This window comes from Nyctereutes procyonoides, unplaced genomic scaffold (genome assembly GCF_905146905.1).
Source record: "Nyctereutes procyonoides isolate TBG_1078 unplaced genomic scaffold, NYPRO_anot_genome, whole genome shotgun sequence".
Taxonomy (NCBI): Eukaryota; Metazoa; Chordata; class Mammalia; order Carnivora; family Canidae; genus Nyctereutes; species Nyctereutes procyonoides.
In genome coordinates this window covers 60,358,640-60,368,030 of record NW_026575049.1, presented here as the reverse complement: position 1 = coordinate 60,368,030, position 9,391 = coordinate 60,358,640, and the positions used below count along the sequence as shown (strand labels likewise).

Sequence of the window (9,391 nt, the reverse complement as noted above, 5' to 3'; positions counted from 1 at the left end):
GATTATGCCATTCCACTGCTTAAGTTTATTTCCTATTAAGCTTAAAATAAAACCCAAGTTTCTTAACTTGCCCCATATAGCCGTATAGACTTTGATCCTATCTCTTTCTCCAACCACATCTTATTCTATTTTCCCTTTTTGAAGCACTTCTGTCACAAGTATTTTTGAGCTCCATGAACATATCGAGTCTTTGCCTATGCCATCCTCTCTACCTACACTGCTCTCATCCCCATCTTTGAGTTCTCAACTCAAACGCGTCTTCCTCTGAAAGATCTTCTTTGATTGCCTAAATTAAGTCCTCCCTAGTGCTTTCTCAGAGAACCCATAGTGCTGACCACAATTTAAGTTTTTAGTTATATTCCAGTGAGTTAACATGCAGTGTTATATTAGTTTCAGGTGTACAATATTCAACACTTCCATACATCTCCCGGTGCTCATCACAGGTGTACTACTTAATCCCCATCACCTTTTCAACCCATCCCCCTGCCCACCTCCCTTCTGGTAACCCTCAGTTTGTTCTCTAAAAAAATATGGAATGCTTCATGAATTTACCTGTCATCCTTGCTTATCTCTGTAGCATTCCAATTTTAGTATATGTGCTGCCAGAGTGAGCAGAGCGCGGACCACAATTTAAACTGTGAGTCTGTGTGTGCACGTCTTCAATGTCCATCGCCCCTACTGGAATGGCAGTTCATGAAAGCATAGGTTTCATTTGTTAGGTATGCTATCCCCAGTCCCTATATATTACCTGGCACGTAATAAGTCCTCTGGGAGACCAGGAGGAAAGAAGAGAAAGAAAGTAACAAAGAAAGAGAAGACCAGAGAGAAAAGGAAAGAAAGGAGAAAAGAAGGATAAGAGAAAGGTAGTCAAGCTAGCAAATTTTTACTTATTATTTCTTTTTTTACTGATAAGATGTGTGACCTTTAGTCACATAACCCTCTGTCATTTTTCCTGCCTATTAATGTTTCAGCTGCATCACAGACGGGGTGCCCTCAAGAATAGAGACAATTGGGCAACGCCGGTGGCTCAGCAGTTTAGTGCCGCCTTCAGCCCAGGGTGTGATCCTGAAGACCTGGGATCGAGTCCCACGTCGGACTCCCTGCATGGAGCCTGCCTCTGCCTGTGTCTCTGCCTCTCTCTCTGTGTCTCTCATGAATAAATAAACAAAATCTTAAAAAAAAAAAGAATAGAGACAATTGCCTGCATTTGTGGGGGTAGGGGGGGAATTGGAATAGAAGGGAGGAAGATCTAGAAACAGGTCGGTCCTACTGTGGGGTTGGGTCTCTGGGGGTGGGGAGAAGGCTGGGGGACAGAACCTCAGATACCTTTGTTTTCCAAAAACAAGGAAGACCCAACCAGGGATATAGCAACTCTGGTAGGAAGATGGCACTGGGTGTTCCTTCCAGGCCAATGTTCCTTCCCCGCCCCCAGCAGGGCACAAGCGCCATGATTCTGTAGTGGAGGAGAAGAGACAGAAGCGGCCCTGGGAGGCCCTGACAGCTTGCCTCAGGGGTGATCTGTATGGTTTGCTGCCTGTGGCAGTACTGACACGTGCCCAGTGGACAGATGGCAACCGAGGGCAGATGTCCCACGCTGCCAGCCATCTCCATCACCTTGGTACCATTGAGGGCCCTGGGAATGAGAGACGACCTCAGGGATTCGATGGGAGGAAGTTGCAGTGTCTGAGTTGACATGACTTGCATCCTGCAAAACACAGCCTTGACATAGAAACAGGAGAATTCCCATAAAAATGGTTGCATTCACTTGCACCCCTAAATCTGTGAGTTGAACTCCAACCTGCCACATAATAATTCGGATTAATTTCCTTTGTCTTCCATCTCATTGACCATGTGCTGTTTGTGTTCCTCTCATCCCTCACTCTTGTCTGATTCCCTGTCTCCATCTATCTTCTCCCCATTTCTTCCTTTAATTCTTCTCTTCCTCCCATATCCACCTCCAGACATTTCCTTTTGCACCCCACACTGCCTTCTAGCCCACGGAACCCAGAGCAAGAGAAGCTGAGCCCTGAAATGGAGGCTCTGTTTGGGTGTCTGCCTTTGCCACGGGCCCTCCAAGTTCTGCTACCTCAGTTAGGTTTTCTGCTGCTAGAACTTGTCTCACCTGCTGCCCCGGTGATTTTCTGTGGCCTCCCTTTTTCTTTCTGCATTGGTCCTGAGGACTCTGCTGTGATTTCACTAATAAAAACATTTCCATTAATCAAAAAGCCCTTAAAAAGAAAAAGGAAAATGAAAAGAAAGAGAAAAAGAAAAAAAGAAAAAAGAAAAAAGAAAAATCTCTCTGCCTGTGAGATAATGGCCAAAATCCTTCACCTGACTTTCCATACCTCTCCCAAATGGAAGGCTCCACGCTCGCTGCTTCCACTAGTCTCTTATGGGAACCCTTTTCTCCAGACAGACACAGACCTTTACTAAATTCATACACCTCTTAATCTAATGCAACTCATTGCTTTTGTACATACTGTTCCCTAACCTAAGTGACCTCTCTCATCCTCTCCACCTGTGCTAATATTATCACATGTCAAGGGACAGCCAGAGGCCTGCTAAAACCCTTCTGGTCCATGCTAGCCACATAACCAGTCCCCCACACTCCCCACCCTTATAGCCTTTATCCTTCTCTTGGACCCTTATCATCACTGTCATGTAAAGTTATTTATCTTTAATAAAGGTAAATCATGCCTGAATGAGAGTATTAGCTCTTTGCCATAATAATAAAAAGGACTTACATTATTATTATTATTATTATTATTATTATTATTATTATTACTTTTGTCAACAGTGAAAAGTGTTACATAGGTAGCAGGTTCTTCCTTAAAGACGCATTGAGTAACACTTATTGAATGAATCAATGGCATCGACTTCATACATGTCTACTAATTGAATAATGAGACATGGTAAGAACAAAGTGAGTATGTACCGAGTAAGTGAATGCCTGCAACGAAGCCAACAGACTGCCCAGATGTTCTCACCCACGGGGAGAGTTCCGCAGCTCCAAGTCACAGTTGGATGATATTTACAAGGCTTAATACCATCTTTACTGACTTATCTCGAGTTTTCACTGATATCAGAAATAAATGTTTTTGTCATGCAGCCTAATTTAAAATTCTTGGCATATATGAGTGTTTTGTTCATAATGTGACTATTTATAATCATTTGTTTTGTTTTAATATCATTTATCTCAGGGTGACTAATATAGAGACAATTATATATATTTTTTGATGGCCCAGTAAAGCCAAATATATTTTAGAAGCAAATCTGGGCCAGAGGGCATTATTTTAGAGATGAGGACACGGGGGGACAGAGAGGTTAAATAATATGTCCCCAAGACACACAGCTAACTGGTGAGAATCTGGAATCCAGATCCCCTGAGTCCCCATGTCGTATTGTTTCCCACCTCCTGGTGCCTCTGTTAGTGAAAGGAGGAAAGGACAGTCTGCAATGTGGACTTCCCCCAGCCCCCCTCTCCCCAGCCCAATTTTTAAACACTAAAAAGATGACAATACGACCTCTACTCTGTTATAGAGTAGGGGGGAGGCAGGGGGAGCCGAATCTCCAGTACCCTGAGCAAATCCCTGTGGCAATTTCCACTCAACTCAGGCAGCACTGAAATGGGTACACACATGTGACCCAGGACCGGACAAATGTGTGATACCCAAATGAGCTGAAGCCAGTGCCGAGACTTCGACCATGAAGTGCCGGCATGGCCAAGTGGAAGTGAACCACCTCCACCCCACATGTGTTTGGCATTTAGGATCGTCAGGGGTTTCTGCCTACTCCATCCAATCCACCTTGGCTCATCGGACTTCAAACCCCTCTCAGCTCTGTGTTAAGAGGAGGTCCCGTGTACTGGTCCTCCAATGGCCCTTACATACCTATTAACGGTGGCCTGCTGGTCGCCAAGACATAATCCACTAGCACAGGTAGGTGACACAGAAAACAAATGACAAAAGAAACCACTTTGCTAATTAGCCAAGAGATTGGATTCCAGGGATAATCCTGCTGTTGTCTAACTGTGGATTTGAAATTAGGCATTCAGGGATGCCTGCATGGCTCAGCGGTTGAGTGTCTGCCTTTGGCTTAGGGCGTGATCCCAGAGTCCCGGGATCGAGTCCCATGTCGGGCTCCCTGCATGGAGCCTGCTTCTCCCTCTGCCTGTGTCTCTGCCCCTCTCTCTCTCTCTCCCTGTGTGTGTGTGTGTGTGTCTTTCATGAATAAATAAATATTAAAAAAAAGAAATTAGGCATTCGGTCTACGCATTTGTATCAAAAGGGTGCTGGAGTAGAAAAATGCTTCTCATACAGTGTTCAGATAGTTTCATAAAGGAACAGTAGGGTCTCCTAGAAGGGCCTCTGTGGCTTTATCAGCTGAGTTACCACATTGGGTATCCACACTTCCCAACCTGACTTCAACCAGAGCTGTTCCATCTTAATCAGTATCCTGCATAATGCTTAAACGGAAAACATAAATTCTGCTTTAAAAACAACCGTCATAAAAACAAACAAAATTACTTTGCAAATCCACTGGAGTAGCTAATCTCTAAGGTGCCTACCAGGCCCTTTAATTTATGAGACATCTGGGGACAGGCTGAGCCTATGGTGCTTTTCGAATCATCCCAAGTAGGTCTGATCCAGCCTGGGTTCAGTCTGTGTTTTTAAAGGAGCCCACCATAGAGATTCTTTGAGAAGCACCCCTTCCCCTTGAAGATACTCTGGGCCATTAGAAATCCAGGATTCTAGATCAAATCAGCTCATGGATGAAGTAAATTCCTTACAGTTTTCCCTAGCGTTTAGACCCACTGTGAAGAAGCTCTGATCTAACACATTTAATTGAATTCATTTCATTGAACATCGATTAAATGTTATTCATTAGCTTGGTACTATTATGCTTTGGGGCTGGTATTTGTCATTTTGTTTTTGTTGTTGTTTATTTTTGTTATTTCTTGTTTGTGTTCCCATACTTAACATAGAAATTACAACTCCTACCCCTCCATAGAGTAAGGAAACATAGGGACTGGTGTTCATTTTTCCTTCACATATTTCCATTGGATTCTTCCAACCTCTGCCTAATGCCAACTGAGTGTCCATTACCAAATCAGGTGCAGGGTTAAATAGAAAAGTTTAAAGGCCATGGTCCCTGTCTTCAAGGATTTAGAGTATATCTGAGAGAGAAAGCACTCCCACAGGTAACACCAGCAGGTGACAAAGGACCAGTGCTAAGCCAGCTACAATCACCTACCGGAGGTAAACAAGATTTGCTTGACAGAATGGCAAGGGTGAGATTGGGGCAAGCTAGAGTTTTCAGAGGACTGATCTGTTTACTGAAGGGCTAAGAGGGTTTGGACACAGAGAATGACCCTCATGGGAATGGGGGGAAAGTGGAAGAGAAGCCCCAAGGAGCACTGAAGGAGGCTGGCCACTCTGGAGCAAAAGCTGGCTGTTTCGAGAGGCCAGACAACCCAGGCTCTCTGCCACTGCTCCAGTGGAGGTGGCCCGCCGTGACTTACCTGCTCAGGTTCTCAACTCATCAGCTTCTCCATGGAAATCAGCTCCTGGACTCCCTATTGATCTCAAAGATGCATCTCCATTTAAACGCGTTTAATGCTTGCCACGTGCTTAGGGCTCACTACCTGTGAGAGAGGCAGGCGTTATTATCACCATAATCATCGTTTACCACCTGCCTGCCCCACTTGAACCCATTACTCACGCCATCCCTCTCCCGGGAGGGGCCTTTCGCCATCTCCCAGGGTCCTATATGTGCCTGCTCTTTGGGGGATGCGTGTACTAAAGGCTAAATTTGAAAGTGGCCACTTCCAAATGGTTGGGGGAACTCGAAAGGGGAAATGGTATTCGGTTTGGATTCCTCAATTTTTCAGAAGTTGAGGGTGAGTCAGGAAGGAAACAGCCTACGGAGAGGAAACAGGCTACGGAGCAATGATAGGGAAGGCAAGAGCCAAGATATCTTCCAAAGTAGGGGTCTCCCCACACGTGCACAACCTTCCCCATTTTCCTCTCTCTCCCCCGATCTCGTTCTCCTAAGCCAGCAATGATAATCTGGGAATAAATTCACATTTTCTAAGGGGGAAATATTGCCAAGCCTGTTAATCTCATGCAGATGTGATGTTACTTTTACTATGTTGTAATATGGCTCCTTAAAAAACAAGTCGGAAGGGGGGGGTGCCCACCAAAAAAAAAAACAACAAATATTCGCCAACCCATATGGTCAGTAATTGCTGTTTAATAGTCCTCCTATTACAAACCTGAGAGGCAGCAGTCTGAATTACCAGTAGAGTATTAATAAACAGGAATGAGTTAATAGTGCATAAAGACCTTCTAGTGGAACAGTGGGGGAGTTGAATATTCTTTTCTTCAGTCAGCTGTAAGTAATTACTGCATGGTGTGCTTCTGACTATTACCATAACAGAGCAATTGGACGTGAAGAATGGATAATAGTACGGACATGGAGGTATTTTTAGAATATCAGCAGTGAAGCAGGTAACTGGCCTACTCCAGTAGAAACCTTTAAATAAGTTTAGAAGACTTTTTTTTTCTCCCTCCCTCTCTCTCTCTCTCTCTCTCTCTCTCTCTCTCTCTCTCCTTATGACATTTAGCCAGGGTAGAATTTTAAAAAGATCAATCTAATAAATTATTTAAAATAACTTTACAAAGAGGATGCCTGTGATATGTAAATAAGAAGGCAGGAAGGGAGGCAGGAAAAGTCTAAGAGGCCCAGGCGGACAGGAGGCATGGAGCCGACGTTACTGTAACTACATAATCATAGGTTCCTTCCTGCTCCTCTGAGAGTACGGTCTGGACGCGAATCTGCTTGACTGGCTCCCACTGGCTGCGCAGGTGAAAGTGAAAATATTCAAATCAGAGCTGTAACTATGATTGCTAGAGTTGTGGGTTTTCTAAAATTGAGTTAGTCATCCTCGGTGACTTAATGATGCATATCATTTATTTTAAAATATTATTACAGGGGCATTGCCTGAGCTGCAGTGCCTCCTTCGCGGGCCTGTCCATTATGCGATGCGCCGGGTATGGCATGGGCGGCGGCAGCCGAGATATTGTCTCACGGCACAACATATGTTCTCAGATGAAAACAGCTTGAGACTTTGATTCAGAAAGCGGTAATTTTGCAAATGCACACAAATATCATTTAAGGAATATTTTGATTTTTTTATTTTATTTATTTATTTATTTTATTTTTTATTTTGCAGGGTATAGGTCCTTCTCCTGCCTCGTGGCTACACAGGCCGATGCTGATTTTTCAATTTGCAGGTTTGTTAAGCATCATGGAATGTTTTGGTTCTCAATCAAGAATATTCTTCCCAAGTGGTTCCAAAGTCCTACGCTTGAAAATAAACGTGTGTCCTCTTTGTCTCCTAGCAGCATGTGTTCCAATGTACAATAGCAGCACAGGACAGAGGAAGGCAATGCCTTTGATTGAACCATCCTATAGGCTTTTAACCTGCCACTCTCCTGGGCTGGGAGCTTTCTTCAGGCCAGGCGGCACGCTCTCTTCTTTGGGCGGTGCTGGCAGCTGGAGTCCAGCGGGGATGCTTAGGAGCCAGGACCCACGTCCTCCTCCTGGCGGGATTCCTGTCCTATCTCGTGGCACAGGAGCTGAACACAGGATGAGCTGCCTCAGTGCTAATGACCTCGGAGACCCACCTGAAAATGAGGTGCAACCTATGGGACAGGTGGCGATGCTTAACTGATCTCTGCCCAGCGCTCTGAAGTCTGACAAACAAATGTGTGTGAAATAAACACTGTCGCATTTTTTTTTCTCCTGAAAAACCACATAATTGTGTCTGAGCTCTGCCAGCCGGCATATTCTGATGCATCTAGACCCAGACCCTTTCTTGCTAAAAGATGCCGCAGCGAAAATTTACAGCTGTGTGTGTCACCTGTGTAGCTGGTCGTTCGTTCTTAATTGAAGTCAAGGGCACACCTGGAGAGGTGTCATCATAACCCAGGGACAGCAGTAGCTTCTCCCTGTCGCTAGTTTGGGTTTACTTTTCTTATGTCTTTGAAAAGAGAATAGTTCTCTTTTCCCTGAGTCTATAAAGAGGCGAGGACAAAAGAAAATCTGGTTAGTTAAAAACCAATTTTTAACAAAATTTTTCACATAGGACAAAGATCGATGGTCATTTCTAGAGACCATCAGACTCCGGACTTCGTGAATTTGGGCTTCTGAATGTTTAGTATCTTTGTGTTTCTGGTTTGGTGAAATTCTGAGATACTTTATAGCCAATGTTGCAGGTAACCACACTCTCGGTGGTCGTGAGTATGCCCCACTGAAAGTCCTTCTTCACCCTGATAAGTCATGAACTTTCCCAAGGGCATGGGCTGCACCTGTACGGTTCACACCCCAGCTTGCCACTCTGTCCAGAGCACCAGCACGTAACTTCCCCAGGAAGATGCATTGCCAGCAATCAGAGCTGTTGCATTTTAGATCAAGAAACCCCCCTGGGGAGCAAAAAAAAATAAGAGGCTTTTCCCAAGAGTGAGAGTAAGGGGAGAAAGGAGCCTCTGAAGCCTTTACATCTCCATTTAGCTCTAAGAAGCCCAGGGCGGAAATAAATACCCAGAAATGTTAAGAAACCAAGTCGTTGCAGAAGCCACCATTTTCCCGTTTTGGGTATTTGAGCTGATCCCGCTCTAGTCAAGAATTCTTAGCATTTTCAGGTATCCCCATTGAAACAACTTAGTAGGTCAACATTCCAATAAGAACTGGTGAAAAGGTACATTATTTCGAATTGCTTATACAATTCAATTTGTATAACACTTTCCAGACTGGTTGAATTCATGGGTTATCATGACAACCAGTAAAACTCATGAATAATTTTTTCAGCATTTGGTAAATAATCCTCTGAAATGTCCAGAATAATATTGCATATAACAGTAATTCTAACAGAGGTCTAAACAACCTGGCCTTTACCTGATTCATTGATTTCATCTCCTACCATTTTCCCCATGGTCTTATTTCAGTTCCTCCATCATCACCCTGAGCTGAGCTTATCCCCACATCCGGGTCTTTACATCATCTTTTCCCTCAGGCTGGAAGACAATCAGCCTCAGTGTAAATGTCATCTCCAAGAAACTATTCTTAACAGTTTTCTGGGCATTGTCTAAACATGACTCTGATTTATTTTCTTAACAGCATTTATGCTAGTTGATATTTTGTTTGCATGTGTGCTAGATCGAACTGTTCTCAATTCTTGATTCCCATCCTGCTATAATATGCATGCCATGTCACCACAGGTGGAAAATGATCCCCACCCAATTGATGTTAGGCTTAGCCATGTGACTAACTTGCATTGGTTATTAAATAGTGGTAGGCTTGATAAGAACAGAGACTTTAAATATGCTGT

At 44.0% G+C, this 9,391-nt stretch overlaps 1 pseudogene; it reads right to left on the bottom strand.

The window, feature by feature from the left end:
* Positions 1 to 524: 524 nt before the first annotated feature.
* Positions 525 to 620, bottom strand: LOC129512283 (U6 spliceosomal RNA; annotated as a pseudogene).
* Positions 621 to 9,391: the final 8,771 nt, after the last annotated feature.